The 20,185-nt window shown below is 45.0% G+C and overlaps 1 protein-coding gene across 4 annotated transcripts in view; it reads right to left on the bottom strand.

Annotated features, from left to right (window-relative positions):
• LOC144502699 (uncharacterized) overlaps positions 1 to 14,140 on the bottom strand; it is a 44,481-nt gene extending 30,341 nt beyond the window's left edge. The window contains exon 1 of one of the 4 annotated variants that reach the window (XM_078226912.1): positions 14,093 to 14,140. The gene's annotated coding sequence lies outside the window, so the exon portion shown is untranslated. The other 3 variants (XM_078226911.1, XM_078226913.1, XM_078226914.1) reach the window with 3 other exon arrangements.
• Positions 14,141 to 20,185: the final 6,045 nt, after the last annotated feature.

The following is a 20,185-nucleotide window of genomic DNA, read 5'->3' on the forward strand; positions in this document are numbered from 1 at the left end:
AAGGAAAACATTTTTTTTTGCAAAGAACAGTTAGGATCTGGAATGCATTGCCTGATAGTGGGGTGGAAGTGGACCTAATCATAATTTCCAAAAGGAATTGTATAAACTACCAAGTATAGAAGATTTGCAGGATTACAATGAAAAAGTGTATGAATGGGACAGATTAATGGAAGTAACTGAGTTACTCTTGCAAAGACATGTTCTGAATAACCTTCTGTGCCATAACTGATCAAGGATTCAATGAATCTGTCTTTAGTCTCCCATTCAGGACTGGACCAGAGTATCATGGAGGGAATGGTCCCTTGAACATGGAAGGTGGTGGGATGGAAGAAGAACCCCAGCATAGTTCTGGGAGGAGGGAGAAGCACAGGCAATGGGACAGACACAGTCCAAGGCCCTATAAACCACAATCTGGGAGAAATCTTCTGTTGAGAAACAAGACATCTCAGAAATATTGATATTGAAGGCAGCATCATCAGAACAATGCAAAAGAGGAAAAAACTGAGAGAACAGAATGAAACTCTTACAAAAGCTGAACGTGAGGAATGGAAGTTGAGATGGCTGTGGGCTGGTAGTGAATATTAGTCCATAGCCCATTCCCGCAGAAACAAAAGTTGAGGAAGGGAAGAATCAGAGATGAACCACCAGCCCCCTCCCCCACCCCTCCCCCTCAAGTGACTGGAACAAGGAATGTTCTGCATGTCCCACAAAGCCAGGTGTAGCTAAGATCCATAAATGTACTCTTAGCCATGATATGGAGATGTCGGCATTGAACTGGGGTGGGCACAGTAAGAAGTCTCACAACACCAGGTTAAAGTCCAACAGGTTTATTTGGAATCACGAGCTTTCAAAGTGCTCACCTGATGAAGGAGCAGCGCTCCAAAAGCTTGTGATTCCAAATAAGCCTGCTGGACTTTAACCTGGTGTTATGAGACTTCTTACAGTACTCTTAGCAACACCTTATATTTTATGTGTCCCTCTGCACTCCTTTCTCCTCTGTCCAACCCTAACACTGTCATCAAACCTGCTGACAAGAGCAGTGCTGTTTTTATCTGACAAACTTATCTCCACTTCGTAAAGGCCGAATGCCACACTATTTTCTACCTACCCCTGGACTCTGACCAGTGGTTTGATGTCCAGACCACTGAACATCAAACCACTGTCTCAAAAATACTTCTGTGAAGCGTCCTTTGACTGTTATATAAATATAATTTCTTGAATCATAAAAACTTAATGGCAGAGAATCAAAGATGGCGCTGGTGTGAGAGGAAGCATGATCCACAGGTGGCAAGATCCTTCTTGAAATCCGGCAGTTTGTTGAGGTCTGGAGAGAGGTTAATGTACATCAAACAAGCTTTAAACATACCTGGAGGGCAGTTGCAAAGAGAGAACTTCGAAAGTCTAGCTGGAAAGGATTATTTTTAGATTCCTCCCTGCCGGTTGGAATTTACTGTGTGCTCAGCGGGGGAGGGGCTGTGAATTGCAGCTCTGTCTGCAAACTCTGTTCTTTTTTCACCCAAGGGTGAATTAAAGTGGGAAGCAGGAGCCACTGAGGTCCTGCTGCAAATTGCAAGCTGCTATTTCTACTTTTGGATTGTTTTGTTGCAGCTAGAGCTCTATGAGGGGCATGTTGGTACTTGCAGTTCAGCCTGGAACCATCTTGTACTTTTTTCACTCAGTCAAGTGTGAATTGGTTTAGGGTGGGGGGCAGCCCAGGGATGAACTCCTGTGTCATAAAAACGGCAACTGTCAGATCAACCTGGGGACACTGTGCTGTTTCTTTTTTCACCCAACCAGGGGTGAATTAAAGTGAGGGAGAAGAGTTGCAACTCTAATTTAATTCAGGGGCAAGGTTTAAAGGAGACATACGAGGCAAGTTTTTTTTTTACACAGAGGGAGGCCTGGAACTCGCTGCGGAGGTGGAGGGGGGGAGGGGGGGGGGGCGGTGGTGGTGATAGTGGAGGCAGCCACGAGAGTGATTTTTAAGGGGTGTCTTGACAAATACATGAATAGAACATAGAAAAGCTACAGCACAAACAGGCCCTTCGGCCCACAAGTTGCGCCGAACATGTCCCTACCCACTAGGCTTACCTATAACCCTCTATCTTACTAACTTCCATGAACTTATCCAAAAGTCTCTTAAAAGACCCTATCGAATTAGCCTCCACCACCACTACCGGCAGCCAATTCCACGCACCCACCACCCTCTGAGTGAAAAACTTACCCCCAACATCTCCTCTGTACCTACTCCCCAGCACCCTAAACCTGTGACCTCTTGTGGCAACCATCTCAGCCCTGGGTAAAAGCCTCTGAGAATCCACTCTATCAATACCCCTCGTCATCTTATACACCTCTAACAGGTCACCTCTCATCCTTCGCCTCTCCAAGGAGAAAAGACCTAGCTCAACCTATCCTCATAAGGCATGCCACCTAATCCAGGCAACATCCTTGTAAATCTCCTCTGCACCCTTTCTATGGCTTTCACATCCTTTCTGTAATGAGGCGACCAGAACTGGGCACAGTACTCCAGGTATAGGGATGGGAATAGAGGGATATGGTCCCCGGAAGGTTGGGGGGCTTTAATTCAGTCGAGCAGCATGGTCGGTGCAGGCTTGGAGGGCCGAAGGGCCTATTCCTGTGCTGTAATTTTCTTTGTTCTTTGTTGATTTGCAGCTTGGCTGGGACCCTTTGCTGCGTCTGTTCGCCCAGTTAAGAGTGAAGCAAGGTGAAAAGCAATCCATGTAAGAACTCTGGTAGATCAAACAGCGAGACAGCTTGATGCATGGACGAAGAAATAGAGCTCCAGGCTGGAGGAAATGGGTAAGCTCACAGGCGCTGGCACTGACAAAATGGCAGGAGGCAAACCAAAATTGAAAAGTGGGACCACAGGGGCAGAAGGGGGGTCCCCACCATGCTCTCCTGGAGGGATCCCTGAACAGAGCATGCTGAGCGAAAGGACTGGGGAAACTATTATGGAGGCCATGCAAAGATTGGACAGTAAGTTGGACCGGTGGGCCACTGAGTTGCAGGCCAAGATAGACGAACTGAGAGAGGAGATTGCATCATCTTTTAAGTCTCTCCAAGGTGTCACCGTTGCCCATGAGAAGAAGTTTGAGAACTCAGAGGCATTTAGTGGAAACACTATCTCCGAACTGAAGAGCAAGTTACTCATTTGACATCGGAGGTTAAGTCCCTAAAGGGAGAAATGTGATGAGATGGAAGGATGCCAAAGACGAAATAACATCCGTCCGATAGGCCTTCCGGAGGGAATCGAGGGCCCAAATATCACAGACTTTGTCGCCTGGCTATTTGAAGAATGTGCTGGACCTTGAGGATGAGCTGCTTCTGGATCGCGCCCAGAGTGTTAAGTGCAAAGCCTACACCGGGAGGAACTCCTTGGCCCATTATTGCACGAGTACATTACACCTCAGCATGAGACAGAATCCTGCGGCAAGCAGCACAGGCTACCACTCTGAAGTACCAGGAAAATAAACTGCTGATATTTCCAGGTTTTATCCCGGTGGTGGCAAGGAGAAGGGTAGCTTTCGCTGATGTCAAACGACTGCTGCATGACTGTCCTGGGGTCAGGTTTGGGCTTCGCTTTCCAGCCTGCTCGAGGCTTATTCTCAACAATGGAACAGAGCATAAATTCATGGATCTGGCAGCAGTGATGAAATTTGTGGAGCAGACGTTTGAATCGGGTGACCACACGACGGATGTAAACTAATATTTGTTTTTTTATGAACCTGCATGCTATATCCGGATCGAATTATCGGCCAGGAAAGGGTAATAAGTTTTGCGACTGTTAGGTTAAGTATTTCTACAGACCTTTTCAGGTTATAGCACCGGTGACCATGGTGGGAATGGAGATGGAGATCGTGGCCCATGCGGAGTGCTGTGTAGGCACCGTGAAAAGGAGGTGTTGGAAGCACAGGTGCCCTGTTTGGGAGGGTGTGTGGGATGAGGGCAGAATGCTGTGTTTGTGGGTTTGGTCTGTGTGGGTGTTTTTGTGTTTTTGCTATATTCTCTTTTCTCTGTGGGTATGGTTTGGCCCCTTTCAAGCCCATTCCTCTCTTTCTTGTAATTGGTTCCCCGCGGCCAGGGGGAGGGGCGTCTGCTGATGTCAGTGGTGGGGGGGGGGGCGGGGAGGGAAGAGAAGAGAGAAGACTCCCCAGTGAGGAGGGATACCAGGCTACCGTTAGGAATATGGGAGGTCCTTACTCTCCACCTCGGAGTGATCAAGTTCACTAGCTAGAATGTCAGAGATTAAATCATCCAGTTAAGCATGGTAAGGTATCTCAACACCTCTGACAACTGGGTACCCAAATTGCATTCCTCCAAGAGACCCACTCAAGCCAGTGGACTATTTTAGACTCCGTAGAGGGGGGGGGGGGGGGGGGGGGTGCTTTCACTCAACTTTACACACCAAGGCGCGGAGGACAGCAATCCGCAGCCACCAGTCCTTACCCTTGGTAGTAACCGATGTCATTTCTGACTCAAATGCCGATACGTCATTGTCACGGGTAAACTATATGGGAAGCCCCTGGTGTTAGCCAATGTGTATGCCCCAAACTGGGAATTCACATCGGTTAATACTGGGCAGAGATTTCAACTGTTGGTTGAATCCTGCCCTGGACCGCTCCTCCCCCAGGACCACTGTATCTTCCAAGTCGGCAGAAATTATTAAATAATTTCTCACGGAATACGCGGTGTCGAACCCATGGAGGTTTCTTAACCCCACTAGTGGGAATATTCTTTTTTTTCACGGGTCCACCAAACATATTCACGTATAATTACTTTTAGGTAAATAATAAGTTGCTCCCGGCTGTGCACTCATGCTCCTACAAAACCACTATCATTTCGGACCATGCTCCCTTGACAATGGACTTGGTAGTGGGGAGGAGGGTGGGCCCCTGTACGCCGTGGCAATTTAATACTTGTCTGCTCTCTGATGAATGTTAGATTTCTGGTAACCCAGATCGATGATTTCTTAGAGTTTAATGATGTTCCGGGAGTCTCAGTAGCTACCTTATGGGAGACATTGAAGGCGTATTTAAGGGGCCAGACCATATCTTATTCAGCACACGAGGCGAAGCAGAGAGGTAGGAGGTTATCAGAATTGCTGGGGCGTATTGCCCAAGTTGATGCCTGTCCCCAGCAAATCTAAGTATACACACTATGAGCATGGGGACAAGGCAAATAAGCTACTAGCTCATCAGCTGCGCCAATTCTCTGCCAAAAGTCTAATACCACAAGTGCAAACTCTGAATGGGGTCTCGACTGATCCACAGCAAATAAATGAGCTGTTTAGGAACTTTTACTCAACCCTCAATAGTTCAGAGTCTACCGCCAATGAGGCGGACTTTCAGGAGTTCTTTGGGGCACTGAATTTCACCGTGGTGGACAGGGGAGAGGCCGCAGCACTGGAGAAACCAATCGCCGTTGAAGAAATTGTTAGGGCAGCCAGAACTATGCTGAGTGGGAAATGTCCGGGGCCAGATGGGTACTCCCATAGAACCATAGAAAATTACAGCTCAGAAACAGGCCTTTTGGCCCTTCTTGTCTGTAGCGAACCATTTTTTGCCTAGTCCCACTGACCTGCACTTGGACCATATCCCTCCACACCCCTCTCATCCATGAACCCCTCCAAGTTTTTCTTAAATGTTAAAAGTGACCCCGCATTTACCACTTTATCCGGCAGCTCATTCCACACTACCACCACTCTCTGTGTGAAGAAGCCCCCCCTAATATTCCCTTTAAACTTTTCTCCTTTCACCCTTAACCCATGCCCTCTGGTTTTTTTCTCCCCTAGCCTCAGTGGAAAAAGCCTGCTTGCATTCACTCTATCTATACCCATCAAAATCTTATACACCTCTATCAAATCTCCCCTCAATCTTCTACGCTCCAGGGAATAAAGTCCCAACCTATTCAATCTCTCTCTGTAACTCAGCTTCTCAAGTCCCGGCAACATCCTTGTGAACCTTCTCTGCACTCTTTCAACCTTATTTACATCCTTCCTGTAACTAGGTGACCAAAACTGTACACAATACTCCAAATTCGGCCTCACCAATGCCTTATATAACCTTACCATAACACTCCAACTTTTATACTCGATACTCCGATTTATAAAGGCCAATGTACCAAAGGCACTCTTTACGACCCTATCCACCTGTGACGTCACTTTTAGGGAATTCTGTACCTGTATTCCCAGATCCCTCTGTTCAACTGCACTCTTCAGAGTCCTACCATTTACCCTGTACGTTCTTCTTCGGTTTGTCCTTCCAAAGTGCAATATCTCACACTTGTCTGTGTTAAATTCCATTTGCCATTTTTCAGCCCATTTTTCTAGTTGGTCCAAATCCCTCTGCAAGCTTTGAAAACCTTCCTCACTGTCCACTACACCTCCAATCTTTGTATCATCAGCAAACTTGCTGATCCAATTTACCACATTATCATCCAGATCATTGATATAGATATAGATGACAAACAACAATGGACCCAACACTGATCCCTGTGGCACACCACTAGTCACAGGCCTCCACCCAGAGAAGCAATCCTCCACAACCACTCTCTGGCTTCTTCCATTGAGCCAGTGTCTAATCCAATTTACTACCTCCCCATGTATACCTAGCGACTGAACCTTCCTAACTAACCTCCCACGAGGGATCTTGTCAAAGGTAGACAACATCCACCGCCTTCCCTTCATCCACTTTCCTGGTAACCTCCTCGAAAAACTCTAATAGATTGGTCAAATCGAATTCTACAAAAAATTTATGGATAGGTTGGCTCCCCTGCTACTGCACATGACCAATGAATCATATGAGAACCGCTCTCTCCCGCAGACTTTGAGGTAGGTGACAATTTCGCTTATCCTTAAAAAGAATAAGGAACCGCAAATCTGCAGCTCTTATAGACCGATGTCATTGCTGAATGTGGATCCCAAAATGATTTCTAAGATTCTGGCCATTCGCTTGGAGGACATTCTGCCCTCTATCATCTCGCCTGACCAGACTGGTTTCATTAAAAACAGACATATGTACTCGAATATTTGGCAGCTGTTTATGTATGTGCCTGCCACCTCCAAGCTACCAGAGATTTTAATCCCGCTGGACGCTGAAAAAGCGTTTGATCAGGTGGAATGAAATTATTTATTTTATGCTTTCGGGAGGTTCGGATTCAGTCCAAAGCTCATCTCCTGGATCAAAATACTGTACTCCGCCCCTCTAGCCTCGTTCTGGATAAATGACGCGCATTCAGCTTTTTTCCTTATGTCTCGGAGCACTAGGCAAGGATGCCCCCTCTTCCCCGTTATTTGCCATTGCTATTGAATCTCTTGCTGTGGCTTTTCGTAACAGCAAATGAGTGGTGGGAATTGGTTGGGAGGGAGTTGAGCGGAGAGTATCACTGTATGCGGACGACCTACTATTGTATGTCGGCGACCCATCCAACTCGATTCCCGAAGTCTTATCTATATTAGAGAGGTTTGGTCGTATTTTGGGGCACAATTAACTTGAATGAGAGTGAGCTCCTTCCTTTGAATGCAGCAGCTCGTAGCCTCCTGCTCCACACCCTGCCTTTCAAGATTGTCACTGGCAGTTTACTTACTTGGGAGTGCAAGTGACTAGCAAATTTAGTGGGCTCTTTGGAGCTAACTTTGCTCCACTCAAGGGGCAGATGGAACAGGACCTCAAACGTTGGTCCATCCTCCCCTTATCATTAGCAGGCCGTATCAATGCGGTGAAGATGAACATACTACCTAAGTTTTTATATCTCATTCAGTGCATCCCGGTGTTCATCCCCAAATCCTTTTTTCACAGACTTGATCGGCTCATTACAAGCTTGACTGGAATAGGAAAAACCCAAGAATGCGGAGGACAGTCTTGCAAAGCCCTAAACGGGAGTGGGTATGGGATTGCCCAATTTTCTATTTTATTATTGGGCAGCCAATATGAGACCAGTAGTGTGTTGGCTGCAGAGAGAGGGGCAATAGGAGGTTCCTTGTTGGCTGCAGTTAGAATCCTTCTCCTGTGCTCCATCTTCTTTGGCTGCCTTGATATGTTCCCCGGTAAATTTTCCCTCCTCCCACTAGGAGTGCACTTGTCAAATCAACTCTGAGAATTTGGACACAATTTAGATGCCATTTTGGGTTTCAGACCTGGTCGCTGGCCTCCCCAGCATCGGCTAACCATTTTTTTCCTCCACCTGTTTTGGATGGTGCCTTCAACACATGGGTCAAGCACGGGATCAGAACATTCTGGGACTTGTATGTGGCGCGTGTTTGCGACATTCCAGCAGGCGGTGGATAAGTTTGCTTTACCTGCAACGCAGTTTTTCAGATATTTGCAAATTCGAGACTTTGTGCGTAGGGCCGACCCTCAATTTCCGACGCTCCCACCTTGTGCCTCCATTGACATCTTCTTAGAGCTTCTATTACTATGCGTGGTATCATTTCTGTTCTTTATTCTCAAATTCTGTCCCAATATAAATCTCCATCAGTGGTTAAATCTTTTTAGGAACGAGATCTGGGGGAGGAATTCTCGGAGAAGGATTGGGACATGGTGCTGCATTGAGTGCACTCCTCAATATGTGCCAAGCTGGGTGTGATACAATGTAAACTCCTTCACAAAGCATATCTAACTAGGGTTAGACTTTCTAGGATGTACCCAGGCACAAGCCCCATTTGTGAACGGTGCCAGCAAGCTCCCGCCACACTCTTACATATGTTCTGGGCTTGCCCCTCATTGTATAACTACTGGACATCGATATTCAAGACGACTGCGGCAATGCTAGATCGGGACATATGTGCATCCCCCAAGCTGCTCTGTTTGGAGTCGTGCCTTTAAATCTGCCGCTGCCGAAATTCCAAGCAGATTTTGTAGCACTCACAGTAGATGAAGGAGGTGGTAGATACCATTCAGCTGGAGAAGATGAGGTGCACGCTACATGGGTCCATTGCTAGGTTCTATAAGACCTGGCAACCATTTATAGTAAGAAGTTTAACAACACCAGGTTAAAGTCCAACAGGTTTATTTGGTAGCAAAAGCCACACAAGCTGTTTACCCCAGTCCAACGCCGGCATCTCCACATCATGACAACCATTTATAGCGCATGTTGGGATGCTGCAGTTGGATACCCGATGGCCCCAGGATCCTGGGTGCTCCCACAGAGCCCCCCCTACCTCCCCCCCCACCCTCCGATTGGTGGATGCGCCCTGGCCCTTTACCCGAGTACAAACAAAACAAACAAAGGACAATACAGCACAGGAACAGGCCCTTCGGCCCTCCAAGCCCGTGCCACTCCCTGGTCCAAACTAGACCATTCTTTTGTATCCCTCCATTCCCACTCTGTTCATATAGCTGTCTAGATAAGTCTTAAACATTCCCAGTGTGTCCGCCTCCACCACCTTGCCTGGCAGCGCATTCCAGGCCCCCACTACCCTCTGTGTAAAATATGTCCTTCTGATATCTGTGTTAAACCTCCCCCCCTTCACCTTGAACCTATGACCCCTCGTGAACGTCACCACCGACCTGGGGAAAAGCTTCCCACCGTTCACCCTATCTATGCCTTTCATAATTTTATACACCTCTATTAAGTCTTCCCATATCCTCCGTCTTTCCAGGGAGAACAACCCCAGTTTACCCAATCTCTCCTCATAACTAAGCCCCTCCATACCAGGCAACATCCTGGTAAACCTCCTCTGTACTCTCTCCAAAGCCTCCACATCCTTCTGGTAGTGTGGCGACCAGAACTGGACGCAGTATTCCAAATGGGGTCGAGCCAACGTTCTATACATCTGCAACATCAGACCCCAACTTTTATACTCTATGCCCCGTCCTATAAAGGCAAGCATGCCATATGCCTTCTTCACCACCTTCTCCACCTGTGACGTCACCTTCAAGGATCTGTGGACTTGCACACCCAGGTCCCTCTGCGTATCTACACCCTTTATGGTTCTGCCATTTATCGTATAGCTCCTCCCTACATTATTTCTCCCAAAATACATCACTTCGCATTTATCAAGATTGAACTCCATCTGCCATTTCTTTGCCCAAATTTCCAGCCTATCTATATCCTTCTGTAGCTTCTGAGAATGCTCCTCACTATCTGCAAGTCCTGCCAATTTTGTGTCGTCCGCAAACTTACTGATCACCCCAGTTACACCTTCTTCCAGATCGTTTATATAAATCACAAACAGCAGAGGTCCCAACACAGAGCCCTGCGGAACACCACTAGTCACAGGCCTCTAGCCGGAAAAAGACCCTTCCACTACCACCCTCTGTCTTCTGTGACCAAGCCAGTTCTCCACCCATCTAGCTACCTCCCCCTTTATCCCATGAGATCCAACCTTTTTCACCAGCCTACCATGAGGGACTTTGTCAAACGCTTTGCTAAAGTCCATATAGACGATATCCATGGCCCTTCCCTCGTCAACCATTCTGGTCACTTCTTCAAAAAACTCCACCAGGTTAGTGAGGCATGACCTCCCTCTCACAAAACCATGCTGACTATCGTTAATGAGTTTATTCCTTTCTAAATGCACATACATCCAATCTCTAAGAATCTTCTCCAACAACTTCCCCACCACGGACATCAAGCTCACCGGCCTATAATTACCCGGGTTATCCTTCCTACACTTCTTAAATAACGGGACCACATTAGCTATCCTCCAATCCTCTGGGACCTCACCTGCGTCCAGTGACGAGACAAAGATTTGTGTCAGAGGCCCAGCGATTTCATCTCTCGTCTCCCTGAGCAGCCTTGGATAGGTTCCATCAGGCCCTGGGGATTTGTCAGTCTTTATATTCTCTAACAAACCTAACACTTCCTCAGCTGCCTGGACCTACACCCGCCCACCCTGCCGAGGTATGGGGACCAACACGAGAACTTTTTTCTCTCACTCCCTTTCTTCTCTCTCCTTCGTTGTCTCTCTTATTTTTTCTCTGCTCGCTAGTTTATAGCCTGGGCTGTTTGGGCGCTCAGTTGGTTCTCCAGCAATGTTCCTCTGCCTTTTTGTTTTTATATTATTACCATCATTACCAATGCAATCAGACGGGACTTGGGCGGGGTGGGTGCCGGGGGTACCAGGGGCTTGTCCCCTGGCCATGGGAGCCCTATGCCCAGTCGCGTTGGAATGTAAACGCGAGCAGTGTGTGGATCTGTATCTATGTTTGTTTCCTATGTAAAATAAAAGAAAATTTTCAACATATAAAAAAAACTTAATGGCACAGAAAGTGGTCACTTGGCCCACTGCATCTGTGTATAAATTATAATTTCTAAAGTTCGCTCAATTCAGGAACCATTTTGTTTTTCAACTGATCATCGAGAGCCAGCAGGAATTTGTAAATGGTAGGTCATACCTGACAACTCTGTTAAAAAATTTTTTGAAGAGAGATGACTGAAGTAGTGAACAGGGAATGTTTATCAGTGTCACTTATATGGACTCCCAGAAATAATTTGATACTCTCATAACGGATTGTCAGCTTATGCTGAAATTCATGGAATCAAAGGCACATTATTAGCCTGGTTAGGAAACTGGTTGAGAGGCAGGAGGGACAAGGTAGGAATATAACAGATACTCTAATTGGTACGATGAAGCCAGATGAAGCCCACAAAAAAAAAATCTATGTTGGAACATTAACTATTCACCATTTTTATTAACTACTTAGATGATGGAATAGTAAACCAAGTATTCAAATTTGCTGATGAAACAAAGATAGGCAGAATAAAATTAGAATGATATTGGTAGATTATGAGAATGAAATTCACTTTTCATACTTTTGTATAATGTGGGCAAATGCAAGGTCATCCACTTTGGACCCATAAAGGAAATGGTGAAAAACTAGCAGTGGAGTTCCAAAGAGACTTGGGGCTCCAAGTGCACAGATCATTAAAATGTCACACACAAGGGCAGAAACATCAAAAACGTTAATGGAATGCTGGGCTTTTTACTAATTGGTATAAGTCATACTTCTGGTGTACAATGGGCTAGTTAGACCATCACTGGGGTACAGTGGACACCATATTTTAGGTATGATAAATTGACATTGGAGGGACTACAACATCGATTTAGAATGATACCTGAACTTCAAGGTTTAAATTACAAAGAGACAGTATACAAATCTGCCTTTTCTGGAATTTCAAAAGTTAGGGGATGATCTGATCTAAGCTTTCAAGATATTGAGGGGCAATAGAAACAAACTCCATTGGGAGCTTACTCTAAAAATTACAACCAGATCTTTCAGCAGTGAAAACTTCTACACAAAGGGTGATAGAAATTTAGAACACTCTTCCACAAACAACAGCTGATGCTAGATCAATTGTTAATTTTAAAATATAAGATTGATAGATTAGGGCAAAGGCCAGTTTGCAGGACAACCAGGATCTCATTGAATGGTGGAACAGACTTGAGGGGTTGAGTCGTCTAGTCCTGTTTCTAATCCTTGCCACAAATCAATGAAGAGTCCTGAAATACTTCTAGTGAATCAAACATTTATTGAAAAGTATAAACATTAAAGAGCATTGGGAGCAAAACTAGTCGACCGGGGGGGGGGGGGCGGTGAGAAACATCCCCAGGTGCACACTTGACAGCACAGTGGCACAATGCTTGGCACTGCTGCCTCACAGCACCAGGGACCCAGGTTCGATTCCCGGCTTGGGTCACTGTGTGGAGTTTGCACATTCTTCCCATCTGCGTGGGTTTCCTCCAGGTGCTCCGGTTTCCTCAAAGTCTGAAAGACATGCTAGTTAGGCGCATTGAGCCGAACGGGCACTGTAGTGTGTCGACTAGGGGAATTTCACAGTAACTTCATTGCAGTGTTAATGTAAGCCTTACTTGTGACGAATAAACAAACTTTACTTCTGATCTGATTTCTGTGCTGTCCATAAGACCATAAGGTATAGGAGAAAAATTAGGCCATTCGGCACATCGAGTCTGCCCCGCCATTCAATCATGGCTGATAACTTTCTCAACTCCGATCCCCTGCCTTTTCCCGGTAAACTCTGATCCCTTACCAATCAAGAACATATCTCTCTGTCTTAAATACACTCAGTGACTAGGCCTCCTCAGCCCTCTGTGGTAATGAATTCTATAGATTCACCACCCTCTGAAGAAATTCCTCCTCATCTCGGCTCTAAAGGGTGGTCTATTTATTCTGTCACAAGTAGCTTATACTGATTTGAGGTTTAGCACTTCAAATTTGCCTACTGTTCCTTTAAACGTTAAAACTGTGCGCAGGACATAAGCCGCTTGCGTTCTGGGCTGCAATGTGCGCAATAATTTCAACACAAGTTACCTTACACCGACACACTGACCAACAAGGTGCCCTTCCTGGATCAAAGCATCATGAGAAATTGGTTAAGTCCGGTTCGACGATTTAAGAGAAATAAAACATAAAAAGACCGAACGCGAAAGCATGTTAAACCCCTTTTGCAAAGGGGCGGGTTACACCATTGCCGTGAACGCCCTGTTCTAGAAACGTCCAGACCATTCTAGAAATCTTTAGACGTTTCTCCGCCTGTTCAATCTTTTCCTATGTCGTAGCAGATGCAAAAAACAAAATCCAGTTGACCGTAAAAACCACACACACAATCAGCCATTGCACATTCGGGAAAATACAACTTGTCATGTCAAACGGCAAAGTGCCAGCAGCGGGACTTGCGGAGGTCAGCGCGTTCTGCACACATTAGATGGGCCAAAATAAAAGCAGGAAGGGAATTCTTACGTGCATAGAAAACCGATTGAAAGCAGCTGTTGCACTGACCGGGCCACTGCAAGTGCGATAAGGATAATACCAGTGTCTCAGGGTCGTTGCTAGTTGATAATAGTGATGCTGCACGGTGGTTGCAGACGGTGCATTGCTGCACACACACTGTGAGGGACAAGTGGCTGCAGCGGCGCGAGCAACAGCCACCGCCGCCAACCCTCGCGCGCAGCCCCGGAACCCAGCGCGAGGGGTTCAACCGCCAACTGTCACTTCCAACAGCCAGCCCCGGACCCAAGCCGCTGCGTTTCCGCAGCCCCCCCGCAAAAAAAAGAATCCTCGCCCGCTCGCCGATACACACACTTATGATTGTCGCTCTCTGTTTATCTCACCGCTTCGCCTTCATGTCGTGCCGTCATTGCCAGAACGATCCGAGACGCAAAACCCACAATCGAGCGCCCGCATGCGCATCAGCAAACCTGAGGCGAGGCAATCGCCATCTTTGTTAGGGGCAAAAGGAAACGGGCTCACACCGGGGAATGACGGCAGGACAGGTAACATGTGTCACAATAACACCATTGATGGCACAGACAATGGCAGCTGGCCATTGCACACCTCAGCTGGCTTTCTTTTTATAAAAGTTAACTTTTATTTTTTTAAGGAGGCAAGACTGGGAACCCCAAACACCTGACTATGTTGAGGGAACGTTACTTTTCATTTTTAAATCGCTGTAAGTTCAGTGAGAAATAGTTTTTATGTTAAACCAGGACACATTCATCCAGTATTTTTATTTTACCAGGGCAAATTCATTCAGTAGAAACCAGCTTTTATTTTAACCCGGGCAAATTAATGAAATGGAAACCAGGTTTTACTTTAACCCGGGATAAATTCGTTAAGTAGAAGCCAGTTTTTATTTTCAACCAGGATAAATCCAGGACATTTGATGCAGATATACCCACAATGCTGTTGGGGAGGGAATCCAAGGATTTTGAACTTGTGAAAAATGAAGGAACAGTGATATATTTCCACGTCAGGGTGGTGTATGACTTGGTGAGAAGCTTGCAGATGGAGGTGGTGCTCCCATGTGCCTGTTGCCCTTGTCCTACGTGGTAGAGATTGTGGGTTTGGAAGATGCTGTCCAAAGAGTAGTTGTCAGCTTATTATATTGTCTCAGAAACATGGACAACAAGCAGAGACTATTGGTAAGCTGAATGCATTTGAGCTATGGACGTATAGATGTTCTGTATGTTCTACACATACAGACTAAGGAAGGAGTGTTGAATGTAGTTGGCGCAAAGAGGCATAGTATGAGGAACTGAGACCTCACACTATGTTTTTTATAATATGCATATTGCTATTTATATTTGTAACATTTTAAAACCGAATAAAGACTTTTAAAATGGCTGAACCTATCCCCAAACAAAAGAAGCTACTTATATCAAAGCAAAATGCTACGGATGCTGGAATCTGAAACAGAAAATGCTGGAAAATCTCAGCAGATCTGACAGCATCTGTGGTAAGCTCTGACAAAGGATCATCCTGACTTGAAAAGTTGGCTCTATTCTCTTTTCACAGATGATGTCAGACCTGCTGGGATTTTCCAGCATTTTTTTGTAAAAGAGGCTACTTGGCAGTTTTAGGAAAACTTGTACCTCACTATCTCTGGGAGCCATTAATGACTCCTTGTAGACTGTACAATCCAACTTTAAAGAGAGTTATATAAAAGCCATCTGCATTTACTAACCCAGGCTAGCCAGGAGAAGTCTCCTAAGATGGCCCCACACTTTCCTTTCAATTCCTAATGGCTGAGACATTTAACAGTCTTTGGAATCCACAAGATGGATGCACATCCTTAGGCAAAGATGGTGGAGAGGTGGGAGTCATGTAACATTGGCCTCTGGCTATTGGAACTTATTGCCTTGTTGAATTGATTTGCCAGTCTCATTATTCTTGGATACCATGATGTGGAGTTGCCAGCATTGGACTGGGGTAGGCACAGTGAGTAGTCTCACAACACCAGGTTAAAGTCTAACAGGTTTATTTGGTAGCACGAGCTTTCGGAGTGTTGCCCCTTCACCAGGTGAGTGAAGAGTTCGGTTCACAAACAGGCCATATATAGACACAAACTCAATTACAAGATAATGGTTGGAATGCGAGTGAAGGAAAGGATGTCCCGAGACATTGTACGTTGGCGAGACCATGCAGGTGCCACGACAACGAATGAATGGACACCGCTCGACAATCACCAGGCAGGTGTGTTCCCTTCCTGTCGGGGAACACCCCAGTAGTCACGGGCATTCAGCCTTCGATCCTTGGTGCACTCTCCAAGGTGGCCCCCATGACACACGACAATACAGAAACCGATAGCCAAGCTCCGCACACATGAAGATGGCCTCAACCGGGATCCTGGGCCCATGTCACACCATCTGCAACCCCCACTCGTGCTACCAAATAAACCTGTTGGATTTTAACCTGGTGTTGAGAGACTACTTACTATCCTTGGATAGAGGGAAATGAGGGGCTGAGAGTTTTAGATTTATATGTCTGATTTTGAAAGTATTTGAGAGCTACTGATTGGCTTTGTTCATACAAACTGTCAGTACATATTGTGCAAATGAGTTGTAAGCAAACGTGCATATAAAATATAATGATGAAAAATACTTTCACCTTGGAGTTTCTGATAGTTACAGCATTACATATGTCCAGCCCCACTTCCAGAACATCTTGAAAGTTACGTAAATACAAATCATTTTTTATACTAAGTGTATGCTTTAGAATAATTACAATCAAGTGGATTATTGCTGCATTTCATCTATACAGTGCAACAACAGGTACTGAATGAGTACTCAGGCTAAGAATGAAAGGTGTAGAAAATATTTTATTCAGTGTACAATGTTGATAGAACATTAACTGTCATTCAAGTACACTGCAGTTTGTATGAACAACAGAACTGCATTCTGGCATGGTGGTACAGTGGTTAGCACTGCTGCCTCATAGTGCCAGGGACCCAGGTTCAATTCCGGCCTTGGGTGACTCTGTATGGAGTTTGTACGTTCTCCCTCTGTCTGCGTGAGTTTCGTCCAGATGCTCTGATTTCCTCCCACACTCCAAAAATGTGCGGGTTAGGTTGATTGGCCATGCTAAATTGCCCCTTAGTGTCAGGGGGATTAGCAGGGCAAATACATGGGAATAAGAGGATAGGGCCTGGTGGGATTGTTGTCGGTGCAGGCTCGATGGGCCAAATGGCCTCTTTCTGCACTGTAGGGATTCTATGATTCCGAGATTGGCACTGTGTCATTTTGCCATATTGGTGCTATTTGTTTTATTCTTCATAACACTCAAACACATTGCTCAGCTCCTTGTGAGGGGAGCATTCCATACTTCCATCAGGCTTCAGCGACAGTTGAAAACAAGAAAATCAACAGGCTCATCAGGACATTGTTCATTCTGGTGTGTTTTATTGTATCATTTTGTGTGCCTTTATGACAATATCTTCCCTCCTTCCTGTCACACAGAAAGAAACAAAATTAAATCTGTATGTATTGTTTACAGATCTAAAATGAGTTAGCATTGCTCCCTCACAGCACCAGGGACCTGAGTTCCATTTCGGCCTTGGGTGACTGTGTGGAGTTTGCACGTTTTCCCCATATCTGCGTGGATTTCCTCAGGGTGCTCCAGCTTCCTCCCATAGTCCAATTATGTTCAGGTTAGGTGACTGGCTATGCTAAATTGCCCCTTAGTGTCTTAAGATGTGTAGGTTAGGGGATTAGCCATGGTAAATACTTGGAGTTATGGGGATAGGGCAGTGGGGTGGGCTTGGGTAAGACTCTGACAGAGAGTCGGTGCATTCTCAATGGGCTGAATGGCCTCCTTCTGCACTGTAGGGATTCTATGACTATGATAGCAATAAGGTATACCATGTACAAATAAATGCATATTTTAACTCTCCCATCCCACTGTGTGGTACCAACTGTGGCAGGACTCTTTCCTCTTAATCAGGAGGTTTTTGGTTGAGGACTTGAACACAAAATGTAGTCTGACACTACAAGTTGAGGATATGCTGCAAAGTTAGAGGTGCTGTGTTTTGGATGAGACAGAATTTTAGTGGTGAGGCGAATGCTAAGAAGCTTCAAGGTGATTTAAACAAGTTGAGTGAATATGAAAATACATGGCAGATGTCAGGATAATGTAGATAAGTGTGAAGTTATCCATTTCAGTAGGAAAAACAGAATGGTAGCGTATTACTTAAATGGTGATAGATTGGGAAATATTGATGTACAAAGGGAACTGGGTGTCCTTGTACACTAATCACTAAAAGCATACAGATTAACAAGCAGTTAAGAAGGCAAATGTTGGCCTTCATTGCAGGGGGACCCAAGTACAGGAGCAAAGATGTCTTCCTGCAGCTGTACAGGGCCTTGGTGAGACCACAAATGGAGTATTTTGTGCAGTTTTGGTCTCCTCATCTAAGAATACTTGCCATTGAGGGAATGCAGTGAAGGTTCACCAGAATGATTCCTGGGATGGCAGGATTGTCATACGAGGAGAGATTTGGTTGATTTAGACCTTTAATCACTGGAGCTTTGAAGAATGAGGGGGGATTTCATTGAAATGTTTTAAATTCTGACAGGACTGGACAGACTGGATGCATGGATGTTGTTTCCTCTGGCTAGAGAGTTTAGAACACAGCCTCAAGACATGGGTAGGTCATTTAGGACTGAGATGAGGCAAAATCTCTTCACTCAGTGGGTGATGAATATGCGTAATTCTCTACCACAAAAAGCTGTGGAGGCCAACTCACTGAATATATTTAAGAAGGAAATAAATAGATTTCTAGACTCTAAAGGCGTCAAGGGGTATGGGGAGAGCACAGGAGTATGGCATTGAGATAAAAGATCATCCATGATCATATTGAATAGCAGAGCAGGCCCGAAGGTCTGAATGACCTAAGCTTGCTCCTACTTTGTATGTTTCTATTAACATCAAGCTTCATCTGCCTTCTCAGTTTGGAAAAGATCCTATTTCAAAGAGGAGCTCTTTTGGCCGATATTTATCCCTCAACCAACATCAGTAATATAGATTATCTGGTCATTATCACAGTGTTGTTTATGGGACAAATTAAGTTGGCTGCTACGTTTTCTACATCACAATAGTGACTACATTTTAAAAGTACTCAATTGGCTGAAAAGTGCTTTAAGGTGTATTGAATTTGTGAAAGGTGCTTTATAAATATATGTTTTCCTTTTTTAAAAAGAAAAAGAAAATTAAGCACTCATCCGCTAAGGTCCCTAACAGGAATTTTTAGTAGAATAGATGAAACGTCAGCAACCTGAAACATCAACTGTTTTTCTATCCATTGATTCTGCCTGACTGAGTATTCCCAACATTTTCTGTTTGTTTTCAGAATAATAACTGGTTGACTAGCTGTAATTTCTAAAGCTGAAGACCCTGAGTGTATATAAGCATGAGTCATTGAAGGTGGCAGGACAGATTGAGAGAGCAGCTAAAGCATACAATATCCTAGGTGCTTTTAATAGGAACACAGATTATAAGGGCAAGGAGGTTATGTTGAACTTGTATGGGACACTGTTTCGGCCTCAACTGGAGTATATTGTGTCCAGTTCTGAATGTCACACTTTAGGAAGGATTCGAAAGCATTGGAGAGAATGTTGAAAAGAATGTTTCTAAGGATGAGAAACATCAGTCATAAAGAAAGATTGGAGAAGTTAGAACTGTTTTCCTTGGAGATGAGAAAGCTAAGAGGAGATGTTCAAAATCAGGAAGGGTCTGAACAGTCGATAGGGAGAAACTGTTCCTACTCACTAAAGGATTGAGAACAGAGGGGCACAGATTTAAAGTAAATTTAAAGCAAAAGTGATATGAGAGAAGATTTTCACTCTGTGATTAAGGTCTGGGGTGCACTGCCTGAATGTGTGGTTGAGTCAGGTTCAATCAAGGCTTTCAAAAGGGAATTGGACAGTTATTTGAAGAGGAATAACCTGCTGGGTTATGGAGAGAAGGTGGGAGAATGGCACTAAGTGAATTGCTCATTAGGAGAGCTGGTGCATACACAATGGACCAAATGGCCTCCTTCTGCACTGTAACAATTCTGTAATTCACATCTTCATCATAACCTAGGAAGAAAGATCACAGTGCATTAATTAGTTAGTTCACCTGCTTGAATATTGCCTGGTATTGGACAGAGGTAGCGTTACATTACTGAGGGCTGTGCTGTGACTCTAAGTGTCATGTAAATAGGATGAAACTACATAATCAACTCCTGAATGGTGCCATTAAGGGAAAAAGAAGTGAGGAAATTTCAGGATATGGCTATTAAAGAAAAACTTCAAAGCCTTCCTTTATCATCTTTTGTAGGAAGCAAGAAATCTTGGGTCTCGCACAGTCCTATGTTTTTGTTGCTCCAAATGTCAGAAAATAAATCCTTGGATCATGTCGCCCAATAAACATTCTTCCACTTCAGCAGT

Source organism: Mustelus asterias, chromosome 13 (genome assembly GCF_964213995.1).
Source record: "Mustelus asterias chromosome 13, sMusAst1.hap1.1, whole genome shotgun sequence".
In the NCBI taxonomy this organism is placed as follows: Eukaryota; Metazoa; Chordata; class Chondrichthyes; order Carcharhiniformes; family Triakidae; genus Mustelus; species Mustelus asterias.